This window comes from Ambystoma mexicanum, chromosome 14, assembly GCF_040938575.1.
Source record: "Ambystoma mexicanum isolate Mex_15411 chromosome 14, UKY_AmexF1_1, whole genome shotgun sequence".
In the NCBI taxonomy this organism is placed as follows: Eukaryota; Metazoa; Chordata; class Amphibia; order Caudata; family Ambystomatidae; genus Ambystoma; species Ambystoma mexicanum.
The window spans coordinates 117,955,329-117,977,074 of NC_090940.1; positions in this window are offsets into that span (position 1 = coordinate 117,955,329).

Sequence of the window (21,746 nt, forward strand, 5' to 3'; positions counted from 1 at the left end):
GTGTTCACCCCAATGGTCCCTAGGGGTGGTTAGGGAGCAGATTGTGTTTCTGCCTTTGGGACCTCTGCCTTCACCCCACAAATGGAGGACTGCTCTCTGAGCAGGATCAAACGAAAGCTTCAGGATGGCTCAAGTTGATTATAGATGTTTCAAAGAAGTGGTGGGAGACCCCTAACGAAAGCTTCAGGATGGCTCAAGTTGAGTATAGATGTTTCAAAGAAGTGGTGGGAGACCCCTTCTTTTATAGGAAACAGTCCACAGGTGATTGAACTAATGTTCGCGTGCTTTGGGGGTAAAATCCCTGCTCTTGAAATGTGTGGATTTTGCCGTTATCATGTCACACCCAAAGTGCTTTGCTTGAGAGGAAATTGTGGGGACAGCAAAGAGAAAGAGAGGCATAGAGAATCAAGATGGCAGGACCCTCCCAAAACTATACAGACCCCCCTCTGGCTCACCCTAACTCCACCCCTTCCCTCTCAAATAGGATCAAAGGCCTTTAGAAATGCAGCCCCATGGTCTGAGGCCTAGCTCTCTGTGAATGGGTTTCTGTTCCGGGGATAGTGTCCTGTGAAGTGGTTGTCCTTGGGGAAAGGGTGTTACCTACCCTTACAAAGGAACAAAGAACAGCAATCCCCCAAAGCTAGTCCTGTCAGTGGACAGGGGTGGGCCTTGTCTGTGAGGATTCCGATTAATCCTTCCACAGCTGAACTGGGCCCACAGTGCTGACACGTGTGCAAAATCAATTTAATGTGACTGGGATAATTATGAGAGTTGATGGCCACCATACTGTAACTCAGGTATGGCTTATATTTACAATTTTATGTTTCACCAGGACATCTTCAGAGTTATGTTCTTTTTAGAACAGGGTGCATATTTTCTCAATTACTCATATGCAAGTGCTGATTGCTTCCATTTATTCCCCATGAATACAAGTGCGGTGAATATACATTTTCCCAAGATCATAAGGCACTACTTTCTACAGTTAATAACAACACACACTCCCTGACACCTTCTTATTGCATCTCGTATCGCACTATGCTTCAAATGCACTATGCTTCAAATGCACTACCAAATGACATAATTGGCTGTAAAAATCAGATGTGAAATCGAACTCCCATTGTTCTGTCTAATTCAACTATTATTAAAGCTGATTGTTTATAAGGGTTTATGAATGATGATTGTGTTACCTTGCAGTTTGACGTAGACACTACTATGTTCCATGTCTAATTAGTTGAATGTTTGTTATATGCAGGAAAATTATTGTTTTTCTTTACTGGGCACTGTTTTTGCTTTCTGTATGGTATAATTGAAGCACTGCCTGGTTTGAAGGAAATGTTGTGTTTCTCTTGATTTGGTGATCCTGTTGCTCTTCCATGTTTGTAAATGAATGAGTAGAAAATCAAGATGTGTCAACCTGTTTTAATTCCTCCTTGCTTTGTTTGCTCTCTGAATTTTACAGATTGAACAACCAGAAAGAGCCGACTTCCTTGTAAAGCCCTTATGAATTGGAGGGCCATAAACCACTCCATGAAGAGCTGCATCTGTCCACCGTGGGCCATATCCTGTGAACCACTGAGTTACATCATCTTGCAAAAATATTTTGTAAACAAAAATGTACTCGTCTTGTATACTGCAAATTTCATTCATTATGATCTATCATTATATTAAATGCCTTACAGCTCAAAGTTGCAACAAACGAAGCAATAATGTTCTCCTATTAAGTATTCTCCACTTGTGATCATCACTTGGATCAGCTGAAAGCTATCACACACTAGGAAAACACACACTGAATTGTATAGCACTCTGGAGCATCTCATTTGCATGTGGCCTGCTACAAAAAACTAAACAATTAAATAAAAATCACAGAGACACCATCACAGAGCGGACACATAGATGTTACAATACAATTGTCAGGCATGCCTTAACATTCCAATATTGTGCTTGTGAAAACACTGCTTTAGTTAAGATGCAATGGTCCCTTAATGGCACTCTACATCACAGAATGGCTTTTGTGTTAGGAGTTGGGAGCCTTCTTAGTAAATGCTTCAACCACACTGTAATGTCGTTCCACAAGAGTGGAAAAACCTCAGTTGTATCAAGCAGCACAGAAACAAACAAAAATATCAAGAGCAACATCTGTCAATTGTCTCCCCAATTTAAAACAGAGGGGGGTCTGGGAAACTCTCTACCAGCATGAACGCAGCCCATTGACTTGTTCTTGGGTGGATGGCCCCTGGGAGAGTGTCAACCAAGTCTTTATCTCACTGTTCTTTTCACAGAGAAGAAATTTCCCCACATATCAGTCTTTGTCCTGCCCTGGGGCAGTGCAGTACCGAAATGCTAGGCAATTCTCCTCTGAACAAGAGTACCACAGCAACCACATACACGTGTTTCAGCCTAGTTGGAGAATCATCAGTGAGGTGAAGCTGTGCCTAAGAGCAGTGAGCAAGGGGTCCACGTCTGGATTCCCCTGGTAATTTAGGGTGAGACCCAAAGTTACTTGGTATGCAAAACAGAGGGGCGTCTGGGAAACTCTCTACCAGCACGAACGCAGCCCATTGACTTGTTCTTGGGTGGATGGCCCCTGGGAGAGTCTCAACCAAGTCTTTAGCTCACTGTTCTTTTCACAGAGAAGAAATGTCCCCGCATATCAGTCTTTGTCCTGCCCTGGGGCAGTCCAGCACCGAAATGCTAGGCAATTCTCCATAGAACAAGAGTACCACAGCAACCCCATACACGTGTTTCAGCCGAGTTGGGCATCATCAGTGAGGTGAAGCTGTGCCTCTCTAAGAGCAGTGAGCAAGGGGTCCACGCCTGGATTCCCCTGATAACTTACACAGTTGCACCAGTTTCTACAAAATAGCAGACTCTATAAGGAGCTCTTAACGTGATGTACTAAGAATGCATCTGTAGAGGAGCAGCCAAGTGCCCCTGCAGGAAGTCCCGCCTCCTTCACACCTAAATGCTGGAAGCCAGAAATCGTGCCATGCTCGACACCAGCGATTGTGACTACTCCGCAGGGAATCTTCGAGAAAAGGTATACACTAAGAAAACCTTATCTGATGTATCCCCGAAGAGATGACAATCTCATGGAGGAGGTTCCTGAAGGAAAATGAAGAATGAAAGAATGAGAAGTCTGTGATGTCACAAGAGACGAGCGTGACGCACTGAGAAGACTAGCTGAAGAAGAGAATGTATGGACCTTATAGAATCTGATGACGAAGTAAAGAGTCGAGTAAACATTCATATGCAAAATGAAGATTGCACGTGTGAAGAGCACTGCAGAAAATGAAAGCCGTTCAATAACGGTACAGATGCAGTAACGCAAGTAGATTAAGTGATCAAAGAAGCTAGCCATACGTGGTGAATAGACTGCAGGCGAAGCTGCCATTATATAGAAGCTGGACATCAGTGTGACAACTTTAGTAAGCTCAGACCCTTGAAGAGAAAAGCCAAAGATGTGTTGCAGCAAAAAAGCAGCTGGGATCGTGGAAGAACCTAGAAGGGCTGTCTGGCCTGGTGTCAAAGAGCTGGAGCAACCAAGAACTGTTTATCTATTCTTAAAGGCAGTAATTGTGAGACGCTGAATCATCCCTTGCCAAGGTCCAAAGAAAGATCACCATGAGTGCCACATCACGTGAGGCAAGGATAGAAATAGAGTTTTCAGAAGCATGCTCACAATCCCTTATATTCTCAGAAGCAAGGATACTTTGCAAGGCCAAATTCAAAGGTAATCTTTATGGCAGAAGGCATGGATGATGAGAGATGATGGGCTAATTGGGTGGCATGGTAACATCATGTCCACATCCTGGCACACCTGGGGTAAAGCTTAAATACTGCTAGTGAGCCGGATGTTCCAGAAGGGCACAAGCGTGCCAACCAATTGTAGAGGGCATTATAACGAAGGGCCTTATAGTTTGAGAGCCAATGATGTACCGTGTATCTAATAACTGACAGAGATTAATTGCACTAGGGGTGGACATGAGTTGTCCACCTGAGTGTAGAGACCTAATCACAACCCAACCCCTTATAAAAAGTATACTTAGATGATCCTTTTTAGCCAATCACATCCCCCCGCAGGTTCCGCTTATTTTCCACGTATTATGACGTCACGTATGACGAATTGTCACTACATAAGTATGTTTTTTATTAAATGAGTTGAGTGAAATATGCGAGAGAATGCTGTGCGATGTCCGTTGTAACTCCCTGTTTTAGACAATTGATATTAAAACAGTAAAATGGACTTTGCCATCTTCCTGAGTTGGTTTGATTATTTGGTGTAAGAGTTATTCTGCATCCCATCCACGGCATGACACGCTCCCCCACCAGGGCCCTAAATTCATGTGGTAGGATGGTTCTAGACCGATCAATCCGTTAGCTCCAGAATTTCAGACGATCGGACATCCTCTGCCATCTAGCCGGAAGATTACGGGGGAAGATTGCGGGATTTCCTGTGGAGAGCGGCTGAATAGAAATCTTGCAAGAAGAACTGAGACGGTGGGCCGGGTCCCTCTTTGATGAAATCCCTGCCTGGTTCCCATGGGCGCTCTACGGCGAGGAAGGCAAAAGTGATCGGTTGGAGGAGGAGATGATACTGCGGGCCTTGAGTCACTACACGCACAAATGGTGAGTAGATTAAGGGCAATGGCAAATTAATGGGACAGGGTTGTGATACTTTTAAAGTAACTGGAAATATTGTGTGAAGATAGAGGAGCTACAGAAGAAGTCATCTCACACTCCAGTGGGAGTCAATAGGCTATGTGTGAACAGGTTCACATAAGGAGATGAGTTAAACGCTGTGCCAAAGTATTGAATAGAGGCAGTAGAAAATGGTGATCAGTGGGTATTTTTTAGTATATATGTAAAGTCGACTAGTCTGTCTGTGTTTATGTTGAGTTAAGGTGTCAAAGAGCGATGCAAAAAGTTGTGAAAGAATTGAGATAAAGTCAAGGATTTATATTATCTATCTAGGGAAATGGTTGGTACCAATCAATCCAGAGGTAGACAGAGGTAATTGAAAAGTAGAAGTTTGAGCAGCGATAATTGGAGTGCGCTCATATTTGTTGGTTTTAAAGTGTTAAAAAGTAGTGATGGTACTTTACAAAGTCTGGTAAGTATTGACAGTCAAGTGAGTTCAGGTAGTGTCTGTGCTACACTTCCTTGCCACAGGCACATATCAGCACACAGTGTGGCAACTGGTGTTACCGGCATGCCGCTGCTACCATTTCTGGGATGCCGGAATGTGTGTGCACGCTGACTTGGAATCAACTATTGATTCCGGCAGCAGTGCCACACGGACACGATAGCACCGCCATGCCGGTAATTAAAAATGTTAATGAGGCACAAAAAGTTAGAACGGAGGAGAAGGCAGCAGGATCTTGACATTAGCCTCACTCAAAAGAAGCAAGTAAGGCCAAGTCCAGCAATACGATGGGACAGAATAGAAGAGTTCCTTCCATTAAAGGGAGCGACGTCAGGGGCATCTAGAGTAGCACTAGACGAGGAAAACTTTGATATAGTATCGGAGACAGGATCGATAAGGCCTATCAAGAATTAAAAGAAGGTAGCATCTGAAAGCTGAGGGAAGGGGGATGAATCCCTAGTATTTCAATCACGTGGCGAAGGAGAAAATCCGTACAGCCTTGAGCACAGAGCCTTATCCTTAAGCAGACTGAAGTTAGATAAGGTTGAAGGGGACGAGAGTCACACTAGTTGGGGACTAGACATGTCAGACAAGGAAAGAGTATCCTTCATTGGGGAAGAGGGAGGAGGCGCATGTTCCCCCATGGGAAGCCTGGAGACGGAAAAGGAAGTAAGATGGTCAGATCTAGAGTAACCTAGGGATCGGACGCCAGATCCCATAGCACATCCACAACGTCCCAGAGGACGATCGTATAGTGAAAAGGGAGATCGGCGCCATATGAGAGCAGGTTAAGGTTGCTACCAATAAGGAGGCGGACAGGGACAATTGTCCCTGCCATGGACAGGCAGACGATGAGAGCCGACTGCGGATTAGGGTTCATGCAGTTTCCCTTATTGGAAAAAGGGGGAGCAAGACCACAGTATATTCCATGACCACAGATGGAGAAGGATAATTTAGGTGCAAACTTCCGAGTTTGACGTCGTTTGGGGGAAAATGGATTTATGAATTAGAGAAAATAACAGGAGGAAATACAGTGGCCATAGGGAACATTAAGGGTCTCTTAGCAGTCATTCTTGGGGAAAGAACTGATTACATCTGGAGGAGAGCAGGCTATTCAAGTGTGAAAGCACAGAACACAGCGCACAATGGAGCGCCATTTAATAATTGCAGAGCAGATGTTTGGAGCAGTGATACTCTCAGGGTGCAGTATCTTGACACATCAGATATGAGTGCAATTATGACACGTAAGATGAAAGAAGATGAAGACCCTATTACTTACATTCAGGACATTCAAGAGCATTGGCAACTTGAAATGAGGGAGCCAAGGGAATCTACAGAAAGGCCAATTCTCAAGAGGGTGGGCAGCTTATCCTCCACCATATAGCACACAAACTAGGGAAGGGTTTCCCAAGATCAGACAGTGTATCAGACACAATTGCCACGAATGCAACCGACACAGCAACTGGAGCAAGTGCAAATTAATCCAACACAAGGGCAGTCACAACAAGTCCCCATGCAGACACAACAATATGCGAACACAGAACAGCTACTGACACTTAGAATAGGGGGTGTCACTGTGGTGGGATGAAATCCTTCCACGAGTACGAGAGTATGCATGTACCCACAATAGGACATCTCACAGGGCGACTTGATGTGTTCAGTACTATCAATAACACCAGACCCCCAAGAGGAACCATGGGTTGATGTGACAATAGGAAACAAATCTTTTCCTTTTTTGATAGACACTGTCATGATGCCTACCCCCGGGGAACCAGACCAGGTCCAGCCACCCCGGAAGCAGGCATCAAGTTATTTTGAGCAAGCCCAAAAATCCCTGCTAGGGGCTGTTTGGGTGCGGTCCTGGCGCCTATGGCTTCAGGCTCATATGGAGAGTCAGTCCTGGCGCCATAGGCACCAGGCTCATAGAGTAGAACTTACCTGATGCAGACCATGCTGCAAGCTTACCTGATGCAGACCATGCTGCAGAGCTCCAAGCCAAATGAGGCTTGGAAGGGACTATTTTAACTAGGGACTATTTTTTACTCGGGTGGGGCTGGGGAGGAATACTTACCTGTGACTACTTTGGAGGCTATTTAAACCACGCCCAAAGAGCAGCACACGCTTCGCGTTATTCTGCATCCAGCAGCGTAACGCTCACCGTGTCTGCAAGCCTGCATCCAGTCTTCTGCCACGCCTGCCTCGAGTCTGCAGCTCCTAGAAAAAGGGAGGAACAGAAGTAGAAGAGGTTAGAATAAGAGCGAAACCTTCGATCCTTACCTGAATTCCGGATCCACCGCGCCTTAGAGCTGGAAGAAAGAAGTATTTTACGCGCGCCGCCTCGCCTGCTGCAGCGCCACGCTGAACTCACCGGCCTTCGCAGCATCCTCACGATCCATCGCATCCTTCTGCACGTTACCGCCACACTCTGGCACCTAAGGGGAACACAAGAACAGCAAAGGTGAGCCAAGGGAATAAACAGTGGGAACAGTAACTACCCCCATAGACTTACCTGATTACCGGCGGGGTACTATTCCTCTTCACGGGTCGGCGCAGTCTCCATTGCATCCTCGCAGGACCCCGGCCCCTAAGGGGAACAAAAGGACAACAAGGTGAGACAAAGGGACAAACAAGGGGAACTCTTCTCACCACAATAGACTTACCTAATTTTACCGCCAGAGGCATTATTCCCCGAACTTCATATTTTCTCTCCACACCTGAACAAGGGAGCAAGCAACAGGTTACATTCTGGCCTTATTTTATTGAACTGTGTAGGATAAGTCAAATCCTTACCTGAACTTCGTCAGCTACCACGAGGAACTCTTCGCTGGGGTCAAGCTGAAAACTGCAAGGAATCGGACAAGAGTGAAAGTCAGACATGTGAACTCTTACGAACTACATACTTTTCAGAGTCAATATTGTTCTGGAACTCACCAATTCCTTCGAGCCAGTGAAGCAACTGGTTATCAATGCGCCCCTGCGCTCAATGCAGGATGCAGAGCTCATCTTTTCAAACCATCAGGTGAGACTATAAGAGGGGACATCAAAGGTGATCTGTGGGGAGAACAGCGGGGGTGTGGAGATTTACGCTCAACTCCACGGTGGTTAATCCCCTTTCTCCATTTGCAGAAGAATATTCCTACAGGCCAAGCAAACAAAGCTAGGTGGGCCAGTCCAGTCCGTCATCTCGGCCCTACACGTCACATTGGTGGAGACCGCAGCTGTCCAGTTCAGATCGACGCCTCTCTGGGAGCCAGGTGAGCGTAACAGACACTGGGGCTACTTGTTCTTGTATATGAGAGGGAAAATATCCAATGTCAGGAATTGCCATGAATGCTCAAGGGTTCTCTGGACCTACAAGTCGAGTTCCCTTTTACTGATGAATGACCAGTCTCTATAGGAGGTTGTAACATGTCTGTTTCATTTCTGTATTCATGAGAGACACCAGTTAACATTTTGGAAAGAGATTTGATGACAAAACTTAAAATGACAAATTCATTTACTGATGAAGGTATTGTGTGTTCCACTCCCAGAATACACTATTTAAATGTGGGTGAATTTATACTGGTGTTCACAGGACAAGTGGCTGTGCAAAGCGTTCCAGTAGAGCCAGATGTTTTCCTTTAAGGGGTGAGCATTCTACTGACATGGCTACCTGGCTTAGTGGGAAAAACCGTGAGGATACCTGACAAATTCTTGTTCAGACCACAGATACCTATGGACAAAGAGGGGGGACAGACTAGCCCTATAGAATTGGAAGTAGCCATAGTAAGAAGGTAAATGGTGATGCTCGAAGGAACGGATGATGACGGTAGACCATGGAGGACAGTAATGGCTCTTGAAGAAGGGTGCAGGTTGACTGAAATTACTGATGCCGACATGTTTAGAGAAGACCGGATAGATGATGAAGTAGTGTTCTTTATGAGCATTACATACTGGATAAGAATGCAGAAGAGGGAAGTCCCACAGCGAATGGCAATAATGCAGCAGCGGCCAGCATTTTTTGAGGAAAACTTGCAGAAGGTGCCCAGCGTCCTATGGACTACAGGCCCTTATGACGTAGGTTTATTAAAGGGAATAGAGGAAGTCAAAATAAAGCTGAAACCAGGGGCAATTTTACCCCGAGCAAGACAGTATCCCAAGTCTCGAGAGGCTGATGAGGGTATATTCAAGACTTTTTCAGCACTGATGAAACAAGGTATTCTGTGCCATCAGAATCATTGTGCAATACCACGGTGTATCCTATCAAAAAATCAAAGGGAGGGTCATGGAGATTTATACAAGATATGAGACTGATTTACCAGATTGTAGATGCAGAGTTTCCTTTACTTCCTAACCCAGCAACGATACTATGCAGTATCCCAGTGGAAGCATGATATTTCACGGTGATTGATTTGAAAAATGCATTTTGTCTCAATCCCGTTGCACAAAGATTCACAAGACTTGATTTCATTTAAATTCCGCCAAACTCGTCTGAAACATACTAGGCTGCCTCACGGGTACTGTAAGTCTCCATTGATCTTTAATAGAGTCCTACAGATGGACTTATGCAATATTGATTTGATGAGTGCCGTGATACAGTACGTAGATGACATTTTTATTTGTAGCCTCACAGAAGATGAAGGCGGACAGGACTCAATTCAGTTGATGACTATCCTGGCAGACAAGGGATACAAGGTAGATAAGGAGAAGCTAAAGTACTGTCATGAAGAGGTGTTCTACATTGGACAGTTGATCTTACGTGAGGGAAAGAAGGTGACACCTAAATGAGCTCAGGCAATTATGAAAACTGCAAAACCGCACACGGTGAAACAGAAGCAACCATATTTTGGGCTATGTAATTATGTTAGAGCCTGGGTGTTTGACTATAGTACATACACAACAACTCTCCTGCAGGCTTTAAAGAAAGCACAGGTAAACAAGGAAGAAATAGAATTGACTGATGAAATGGAGGAAGGATTTGAGGAGTTGAAGAAAGCAATTTGCCCAGCTCCCGTTTTGGGAATCCCCAATTATGCTGAGGAGTTTTTCTTATTCTTGCACACAAATGGGACAGTCATGACAGCAGTGCTTAAACAGAGTAATACATAGGGGTACAGGCCTCTAGCATATTACAGTGGGATGTTAGACCCATTTATGAAAGGACACTTTCCTTGCAAACAGTCATTGGCAGCCATGTACAATGACATTACAGAGAGCTTCTGCTTATGAAGTATGTATTTCGAATCCAACAATTAAAATTGTCAGATGGAAAATGTGAATTCTGTCACATTTGTAGCTGAGCCAGTAGCAGAAGGCGATCATGTGCATGACTGTGCGAATTATGTTGAGCATGAAAGAAAATACTTTGTCTTGGGGGGAATTCTCTTTATTGAGAAGACAAGTTTATTCAAGTAAAGCACTAGGCCCCACTAAACTACACAACCCAGGTGTCCCATATATTATTTGTTGTCCTTGTCTATATGTACGTGCCCTGATGCGTGCGGGCTCTGGCACGATATAAGTAAATACATAAATTGATGGTTCTTCAGAAATTGATCAAACAAGTGGGGAAAGGCATTCTGGTGCATCTGTACTGAGGCATAGATTCAATGGGGAATTTGATGTTGTAGCAAGTTCAAGGCTACCGTCTCATTTCTCAGCACAAGCAGCAGAATTAGTGGCCCTTATTGTCGTGCTTGAAAACCATGCAGGGCAGGAAGTGACAGTGTACAGTGACTCTGCCTACATGACGTCAACTGTACACGCAGGGCTAGCACGTTGGAAAAGGAGGGGCTACCTCTGCGTGGATGGCACTCCAGTGCAACACGCATCTTTATTGGACAGGCTTATTAAGGCACTACAACTCCCAGTAGCCATAGCAATAGTTAAATGCACAGCGCATACTAAGCGAACAGATTTGATCTCTTTCAGCAATGAAGCTGCAGATGTAGAAGCCAAAAGGGTTGCATAGTCTCCAGATATTACAAGTTTTGATACTCCAAGTTTAAAGGAGAAGGTAGTCACAGTTATGATAATACAAGAAGGGTTTAATCATTTGCCAAAGACCCAACTAATGGAGATTCAAGGAAGTGCACCACGGGAAGTGCAGGAATTATGGAAGTGGAGGGGGTGTTCTTTATCACCCACAGAATCCTTATGGCGACAGGATTGCACTGGAAAGCCAGTAAAGGAAAGCCAGTAATGCCAGTAGCATTACTAAAGATCGCAGTAGAACAGCTGCATTATCATGTGCATGTAACTAGGGAGAGTCTTTCTGCAATGATTGCAGAAGACTGGTTCATTCCGAATTTGTTAGAAAACATTGCATTCTTTATAGTGTCCCTAGAGACATCAATGTGAATTAACCTGAAACACCTGAAAAGGAAAAGGAAATGTAACTAGACATGCCTGAAAAGGAAAAGAAACACAGCCTCCCTGATGATTGATGGAGTCAAGAAAATGTTTGGAGGAGAAGACAATTTGTTGCTATAGCAGGAAAACTTCACTGGGAACCAAAGTGCGCACCATGCCATCATTCTTAACACTATGAGTCCCGGACTCAAGAGGCTGGAGCACCAGGGCCATCATGCCTTGCTATGGAGAGCCATAAACATGGTTTCCCCCTCCCCCTATCAAGGGTAAGATTTGTGCTCTGGAGGGAGTTGTTTCCCAGTCACCTGCAATTAAAAAAAGTGTGAAAATACAAGTACCAGAATCCTTAGAGACATCAATGTGAATTAACCTGAAACACCTGAAAAGGAAATGTAACTAGACACGCCTGAAAAGGAAAAGAAACACAGCCTCCCTGATGATTGATGGAGTCAAGAAAACGTTTGGAGGAGAAGACAATTTGTTGCTATAGCAGGAAAACTTGACTGGGAACCAGAGTGCGCACCTTGCCATCATTCTTAACACTATGTTCAAGGAGTCCCGGGCTCAAGAGGCTGCAGCACCAGGGCCATCATGCCTTACTATGGAGAGCCATAAACATGGTTTCCCCCTCCCCGTATCAAGGGTAAAATTTGTGCTCTGGAGGGAGTTGTTTCCCAGTCACCTGCAATTGAAAAAAGTGTGAAAATACAAGTACCAGAATCCTTAGAGACATCAATGTGAATTAACCTGAAACACCTGAAAAGGAAATGTAACTAGACACGCCTGAAAAGGAAAAGAAACACAGCCTCCCTGATGATTGATGGAGTCAAGAAAACGTTTGGAGGAGAAGACAATTTGTTGCTATAGCAGGAAAACTTGACTTGGAACCAGAGTGCGCACCTTGCCATCATTCTTAACACTATATTCCAGGAGTCCCGGGCTCAAGAGGCTGTAGCACCAGGGCCATCATGCCTTACTATGGAGAGTCATAAACATGGTTTCCCCCTCCCCCTATCAAGGGTAAGATGTGTGCTCTGGCGGGAGTTGTTTCCCAGTCACCTGCAATTGAATAAAGTGTGAAAATACAAGTACCAGAATCCTTAGAGACATCAATGTGAATTAACCTGAAACACCTGAAAAGGAAATGTAACTAGACACGCCTGAAAAGGAAAAGAAACACAGCCTCCCTGATGATTGATGGAGTCAAGAAAACATTTGGAAGAGAAGACAATTTGTTGCTATAGCAGGAAAACTTGACTGGGAACCAGAGTGCGCACCTTGCCATCATTCTTAGCATTCTTTATAGTGAATTGCATTGTGTGTCAGAAATGTACTGCTGGGCATACATTGAGAATGATTAGAGGAGTAATTCCTCGACCAAGTGGTGCTTTTCAGCATTCACATATTGAACTTGTTGATATGCTGCAGGTGTGTAATGGATACCGAGATCTGATAATGGTGGTGTGTACCTTCTCTAGGTGGATCAAAGCAGGTCTGTGTACACACCCTGATGCCACTTGCGCAGCAAAGTATTTAGTATGTGAAGTCTTTCCAAGATGGGCTGTGTGTGTGAAGTGCTGATATCCGATAATGGGCCACATTTTGTTAATGAAGTATTCAAACAGATAGGGCTTCTACTGAATATTAAACACAAGTTTTCTTCTGCTTATCACCTACAAGCAAATGGACTATGTGAGAGACTCAATGGCCACCTTAAAGAAAGGATTGCCAAACTCAAATTGACTTTTAAGAAGGGGTGGCTATATTTCCTGCCCTTAGCTTTATATGCCCTACGGAATCAGCCTGGGTTAGACCACCCACTGACCTTCCATGAACTAGTATAAGTCAGGCGAATGAGAACACTTCTTACACCTCCATTGAAAAATAGAAGTGATACCCACAGTACAGCAAACTGTTAGGTGATGAGTTGAATAAATATTTGACATGTATGACCTCTAGCATCTCTCTCATTTCAGATCAACCAAAGTGTCAGGGCAGTCGCTCTCAGAACACAGATGAAGGCCCTTCAGCAACCGTATCTCCTGAACTATTATCGGCACCTAAGCTATTTGCTGGTGACACTGTTCTGATTAAAAACATGAAGTGGCACGAGCCACGGTTTAATGGCCCCCTTTGCTTAGAAAATATAACGCACTAAGCAGTAAAAGTCCAAGGCAGGCGAGCTTTGCCTCACTTGAACGATGTAAAATTGCATAATGGTGAGACCCCACCTCCCAAAGCTGCCAATCCAGAAGCAAGATAAGAAGAATTTCAGCGTGTGCAGACTCAATCGATGATGAATAAGATGGATGATAAAGCGACCAGTTAATAAATGCAGATTTTGCATATGGACTAGGGTTCAGTCGGATACTCCTTATAGCTGTTATAGCAGGAGTGCAAACTCTTGATGAGAGCCCTAGGAATCTTTAGAAAAATTAACTTTAGAAAAAGTATCACAAATATGCCTGAGCTTGATTTCAAGTTCGAAAATTGTAAACAAGAGCAATATCCAGATTTGTTTCTCACTGAGTATCTGTTTGGTTGAATCTACGGTGCTCACAGATGGAGAAGTGCACAGGCTTGTATTTACTGTTTTTGTATTTATCCTTCAAGCTTATCCTGCTTTTGTCAGAAGAGACGTTGATGTTCGCACTTTTTTACAGGATCCTAAAAATGGCCATGTAATCAGGAGAATGCTCATAGCGATAATAGAAGAGATATTGCAATTACAGGAATAAAAGTGTTTTTTCCTTAAACAATTGTAGTAAAAATGAGGAATGTTGAAGCTAGTACAATTTTAAGGAGTGAGCAAGCCCGGCCAATCCCAGGATGGAGAGAGAGGCAGATGCCCATGGTATTGTGCATAGTATACACCTGTACAATTACACTTTGTATCTTTCTGTTTCTCCTGTTTAACACTCTCTATCACATTGGTCCAAATAAAGCAGATGTCCCTTTGGTTCTCCCCACTATGAAAACCACTTTTGATTCACTTTGTGGTTAGTACACAAAACCTGCATAGGGGAGAATTAGGAAAAGTGCAGAGGAAGGTAGTAAAGGGATAAACACATATCTAGATAATAGAGCACACTTGGGTAATAACATGTGGCACCAGCACATAAAAAAGGTGGGAAAGAATACATCCAATGAGAGTTGCTACGTGTGTTCCCTAATACTTTATGCTTTGGGACCCTCTAGACTATTCAAAGCCACAGAAGTATCAGTGAAAAAAGCACATTGCCTGACATATCTCACACTTTGCCTAACAAGAGGACAGTTCCAAGGCAGAACAGCATCAATAGTGTGGATGAATAAAGCGACAAATCAAAGAGAAGACAATTATGTGCAAGATTTAAAGACAAGAGAGAAGCCAGAAACAAAGCATCGAATAATAAAATATGAACAGCCTGGAATAAATGGAGCAGGAATCAAGATTGAAGAAAAGAAGATTCTGCAATGCAAAGATAAGAATGGGAAGGAGATACGAGAATGATGGAAAAGAGGTCAACTACAAATCAAAAGAAGAGTGCTTAATCGCGAAGGATGGGCCGATGTACTGGTTGTGTGCAAAGCAGCAGATTTAACCGGACAATGGGAAGTAGTTGTGACAAATGCAGAAAAAGAATGCAAAAATCAAATGCCGAAGATTGCAAGATTGTTGATATGGGTCGACGATAAGGGAGGTCCTTTGCTGATAGTACCCGTGAAGAATGCGTCCTTATGTTTCAGAAATAATGGTACGAAGAAAGTTGGAGAGAATCGCCAATGTGGACTAATTTTTGATGTACCAGGCATGAAGGAAGGAACAGCAGTCCCGATGGATCATTATTGGGTTTGTGGGTCCAGAGCCTACATGAAGCTGCCCAAGGACTGGGAAGGGATGTGTTCCTTGGTGCTCATCCATGTTCAGCATTAGTGATTCCTCAGAGTGACCTGAACATTGGAGAATTTCCAAAAGCAGATGCCCATTTAAGAAGGAGAAGATGGCTCAAATTTCTCAATCAAACAAAGAGAGAGAATTATTTCTCTGCAAAATCAATAGAAGTCTTTGATGCTATTACATATGAGCACAGGTTGTTTAGCCAGACTGCTGCAATATTCACGACTATCTTTATGCCTGGGATCCAGACGATGGCGAATGCTAAATGGTTGCAGATTACCAGAGGGAAGCTTCTGCAGACCATCAACACCACTACAAAGGAATTCAATATTATCAAAAGAGAATTGAGGGCCATACGACTGATGACCCTACAGAATAGATATGTCCTTGACATGATCACTGCGATGGAAGGAGGAGTTTGCGCCAAAATTGGGCCATCATGTTGCATGTGCATACCTTTTCATGATGACGAGAATGGGACCTTGACAGAGGCCATAACGTTGCTGACAAACCTGCACAACCAGATGGAAGATAAGACAGAGGACATTGCAGATGACGGTTGATTTGCGTCTATTTTCTCATGGGTTCCACAATGGATGGCGAACATCTTCAAGATTCTTGGAGCAGTATTAGTGATGGTGATGTTTGTATTCTATGTGATTAGGATAATAATTACACAGTGCAAGAAGACAACAAAGAAGGCAGTAGGAATGCAGATCATGATCAATGTGGATTCAGGGTTGAGACCCAAGAAGTTGACAGATGAATATATCAGAAAATATATGGAGGCCAGCATTGTAGCACCTGAGGTAACAAAGTTCCTGCATCCAAGAATCACAAGAAAAAAGAAGGACGATGGGTTTATCGTAATCCTAATGGACAGTGTAGCTACACGACCTGGAGTGTGGATGAACATGTTAAGTTAGCAGGATCCCTGAAGGGAGTAGTAATGATCTGGACCCCGAAGAAGCACTTCTTCAAGAGAAATAATCAATATGTGGAGATTAATGAAGGTCTGGTCGATGAATCAACCAGAGGGGGAGTGTAGAGGAGCAGCCAAGTGCCCCTACAGGAGGTCCCGCCCCCTTCACACCTATATGCTTGAAGCCAGAAATCATGCCATGCTCGACACCAGCGATTGTGACTATTTCGCATAGAATCATTGAGAAAAGGTATTCACTAAGAAACCCTTATCTGATGTATCCCCAAAGAGATGACAGGAGGTCCCTGAAGGAATATGAAGAAAGAAAGAAAGAGAAATTGGTGACATCACAAGAGATGAGCGTGACGCACTGAGAAGACTGGTTGAAGAAGAGAATGTATAGACCTCATAGAATCTGATGACGAAGGAAAGAGTTGAGTAAACTTTCATAGGCAAAATGAAGATTGCACATGTGAAAAGCAGTGCAGAAAATGAAAGCTGTTCAATAACTGTACAAATGCAGTAATGCAAGTAGATTAAGTGATCATACAGGCTAACTATACGTAATGAATAGACTGCAGGCGAAGCCGCCATTACATAGAAGGTGGACAGTGGTGTCACAACTTTAGTAATCTCAGGACCAAGTAGAGAAAAGCTGAAACTGTGTTGCTGCAAAAAAGCAGCTGGGATTGTGGAAGAACCGAGAAGGGATGTCTGGCATGGTGTCAAAGAGCTGGAGCAGCCAATAACTGGTTATCTATTCTTAAAGGCACCAATCGTGAGAAGCTGAATCATCCCTTGTCAAGGTGCAGAGAAAGAACACCATGAGTGCCAAGTTTTATTCATTTAAGATGATTAAATGCTGCAAAATGGGCCGAATTGTGGTCTCTTGTCACGTGAGGCAAGGATAGAAATAGAGTTTTCAGAAGCATGCTCACAATCCCTTATATTCTCAGAAGCAAGGGTACTTTGCAAGGCCAAGTTCAAAGACAATCTTCATGGCAGAAGGCATGGGTGATGAGAGATGATGGGCTAATCAGGTGGTGAGGTAACGTCATGTCCACCTCCTGGCACCTGGGGTAAAGCTTACGTGCCGCTAGTGAGCCAAATGTTCCAGAAGTGCACAAGCATGCCAACCAATTGTAGAGGGCCATATAATAAAGGGCTTAATTGTGTGTGAGCCAATGATGTACTGTGTATCTAATAACTGTCAAAGATGACTTGCACTAGGGGTGGGCATGAGTTGTCCACCTGACTGTAGAGACCCAATCACAACCCGACCCCTTACAGGAGGTATACTTAGATGATCCTTTTTAGCCAACCACAACACCCCGTAGGTTCCGCTTATTTGCCACATAGTATGATGTCACGTATGACAAATGTTCACTATATAAGTATGTTTTTTATGAAATGCGTTGAGTTGAGCGGAATATTCGAGAGAATGCTGTACAACGTCCGCTGATGTCCGTTGTAACTCCCTGTTTTAGACAATTGATATTAAAACAGTAAAATGGACTTTGCCATCTTCCTGAGTTGGTTTGATTATTTGGTGTAAGAGTTATTCTGCATCCCATCCACTGCATGACATGCTACCCACCAGGGCCCTAAATTCACATCGCAAAGCATCCGATTGACAAGAGCGTCCTTCTGCAGGCTGCTGTTAGAGCTCTGGTAGAGAACTAAATCTGTCAATGGCCATAACTAAACGAGAACTCTCCAGTTCTTTGCCATAGAAAAGGATAGTTGACCAACTAGAATAGAAAGGTTCTCAAGCAGAAAGGGGAGAAGCTGCAAAAGAAATCAAGGAAACTGACGGGAGGGTCAGCCTGAAGAAAGCAGACTGAAGCTGAAACACAGAGGCTGCTTTGCGTTCTAGCCTCAAGTGAGTGGTGCAACGATCATTGGCCAGATTGGGCGTTAGCCCCCCACCACCAGCCCCCTGAAATATTGGGTTATGTTGACTTAACCTGGTTGACCTAAAGAGCCGTGGCCAAACAGGTCGGGACAAAGACAATAAACGGTGCCCGTGACCGCAAAGTAAACAAAGGCCGAAGCGTGTCGTTGTTAGCACCTGCATTTCTATACACACATTTTTAGGCAACTGAAATCGTGATGGTGTGTTAGTACGTGCATGTCACGGAAGTGATTGTATTGGTAGGGGGGGCAGGAGAGACCGCTCATTCTCACAGCAGTTATTAAGTGTGTGATTTCAGATGTAGAGGAGAGAGTTAACTGCTTGTAACGTTGAAGCTGCACCAGAATAGTCTCATTAGAATGTGTAAAGAAGTTAGATGCCCCCATGCAAATGTGCCCCTCCCACACATTCTCTGAAGTTAGTCCATCTCCCAACATTTGATAGGTTAGCCACCTACACCTCACCCCAACACCCATGAAGTTTTAGTCTAGGTGCACCTTTGCCTTAAGTTGCACCGAAACCTAAGAGAATTGAGAAACTGGAAGATGAGCAGCAGAGTTTCTAGGCGTTGGAGATTTGCCACGAGTACGCCCAGCCAACAGACATCGCTGTATCTTGTTGCTCTCAACACAAGTGGGCCACACACCCTGAAACTGTCAGCCAATCAGAAAGTCAGACATGATGTCCCATGCAGCCCTCGGTCCGAGGGGCCAGGCGTGATTGTAAGATCTGAGCCTAACATTAAAAGGCTTCACAGAAAGCTTCCCATGTTGGACGAACATTAGTGGTCAAGACCGACAGACGACGTGGAGGGCAGAGAAAGCAATGCAAAGCATTACAGGAAGTGAGTCACACAGCAGAAGGCAAAAAAGAAAGTCCAGTGTCATCATAGAAACCGCAAACCCGCTTCAAACTTGAAGCGGAAGCATACAAACCTTTTAGAGGACAACTGGGATTGGACTGGAATCTATTTCAGAATCTGTGAAAGTTGCACAACGCAAGAGAGAACCGCAAGCACGAGCCCAGGGCCTAGCAAGCCGGCAAGTGTCAGCAGTAGCAGGCAGTTCCATTCACCTGCGCCGAGAGTCGGAGCATCTGGCAAAAAGTTGAAGTCAGATTGAGTCTTAAGATCATTAAAAAAAACTGGGCACCTGCCACTGTGTTCCATGAATTTATTGCTGCTCTGTTGCAGACTTCAGCTGTGGCACGCTTGTTTTCAAATCCTCAGTGGTAGTGTTTAGTATACATGGTACCAACTCTGAATTATTCTCCAAAGCTATCCTCTGGCTGGCTAGGCGTCTTAAACTCAGTGCAGTAAACACAGAGGTTCTCCTCGCCTGTGTGACCCTCCTAAGAGTATTGCCCCTTTAAGAGGTGTCATGACTACACATGCGCCTTAGAAGGGTTGCAGACTCCAACAATGGAACTCCTGTGTCCATCCCTCATCCATGGGCCTGCAGGCCTCACGGTGTGACCACGGTCCTGCGGCCTAGCATGCAGGACCACACTGTGTGATCACGGTCCTGCTGATCTGGGACCCTCAGGCCAGCATGGTGCCCTGGTTCTGTCCGGGCCACTCTACAGTCCAGATGTTGCCGGCCTCCACGGTGCCCAGGCACACCAGACCCCTGTCTGCACGGCCTAGCAGGGTCCTCCATGCAACATTGTAAGTCCGGTTGATCTCGGCAGCCAACAGAGGTGCTGGCCCCCCCCAGCACTAATGGGGCCGGCTTGTTTGAGCACACCATGCCACACACCAACCTGCTTACAATCAATCAGGCAAAATTCCTCCTCCACCTAAAATGTTCGACATAAAAAAAAAAAGAAATGTGGGAATCGGTCAGATTTAAGTTTGAAAGCCCATGTGGACGCTGTCATCCGAGCTGCTCATTTTAAACTCTGCCAGCTCAAGCAGGTTCTTCCCCGATACACCCCATGATTGCCTGTGTGATTGTGGGAGCACTGATGAATTCCGCAATTTTGTTTTGCTAACGACCTGTACACTGGACCCCCATCTTCTGGATTATTCTCTGTAGTGTAGAGGACTGCTTTAATCTTGGCTGTGGGGGCCGTTCCCTAGGCCCCACGGTGCTTCTCTCGCTATGTGGGGCGCTGGCATGGAGCTCCCGGGGCAGACGAGTTTACTCAAGTAAAATAAATAGGTTATTTGGCGCATCTGAAGATTCAAGAACATTTATGTAAACCTTGTATTTGGGAAAGACAATCCACAACGTCCCACCTGAACCTGTATTGTTTACTTGTGTGCTCCCGAGTGACTTTTAAAATCCCACACCTAATAAATGTAAAGATGGCCTCCCTCTGGCTTATTAAATTGATAAAATGTCTGCCTTAATCCCAGACAAGGATCGACTTTCCTCTGACCAGTATCTACGCACTCACTGACTCCACATTTAAGTAGCGGGGGTGGAGGGGTGGCCTAACAGGGATGCCCCCCCACCCCCAAGCTGGAAATTCACTCCCATTGTGTTGTTACCTTTCAAAGGACTGTGAAAACATTCTTGTTTGACAAAAAGCTTCCTCAAGTGCTCGTGCTGTCTCTGCCACTTTATTGTTATGCTTTGCCTTTTGGCCCTATGTTCTTGGGGGGAGGGGGGCACTCCCCTCTTGCCAAGATACAGATTGGTTTGTGGTTCCTTATAAACTAGTGCTCGGAGCGCCAGAGATCTTCTGTCTAGGGCCGAGCCAGGGTCGAGCCAGGGGGTCTGGCCTGGGTCTTAGGGACAAACATGAGCCGAGCCAGGGAAATCGAGCACAAAACGGATGAAGGGGGTGGGATTATAAAAAGGGGGCTGTGACATAGAAAAGGGGCTGTGGCAAGAAATGGGCAAAAATGGGCTGTGCCAAGAAAAGGGGCGAGAAAGCGATCGCAGGAGGGCAAGAAAAGTAAAAATAAATAAAATATAAAGGGTGATGGCGCAGAAAGGAGACTGGGGTCTAGAAAAAGGGCTGGTGGTACTTTGGGGACTAACGCTGGTATTTTGGGGTGGTGCAGGTAAGGAGGGAACGAAAAGATGTCGGGTGCACTCGTGGTGAGGTGTGTGGGTTGATGGTGGCTGTGGCGCTGGCCCTTTAAGGGCGCACACGCGACAGAGTGACGTTCACTCTGTCGCGTGCCAGTATAAATAAACGGGGCGTTCCCGGCGGCCTCAGAGCCACCGGGGAGCCCGCACTACACACACCTGTGTCTGTGTGTGTTGGGAGTGGAGGGGCTCACGGTACCGCGGGTCTAAGAGCCCTCTAACAGTGGTGACAAAGCTGCGGATTCCAACCCGGAACAGGCGGTAACCTCCTGAAGTACGCAAATGAATTTTATGAGGCGCACTCATCAGAGCATGCCGCAGAAAGGCGACGAATGCACGCCGTTCGCGGCCATTTTAGACTAGTAGGCCCTGGGAGGTCACAGCTTGTAAAGGAGCACCAGTGAGCCATCCAGCCTCAATTTTTGGGACATCTTGTGGCGGACAGCCACAGGAAGCAATACCTGCATTTTGGAAGTGATTCTTTTCACAGTTTC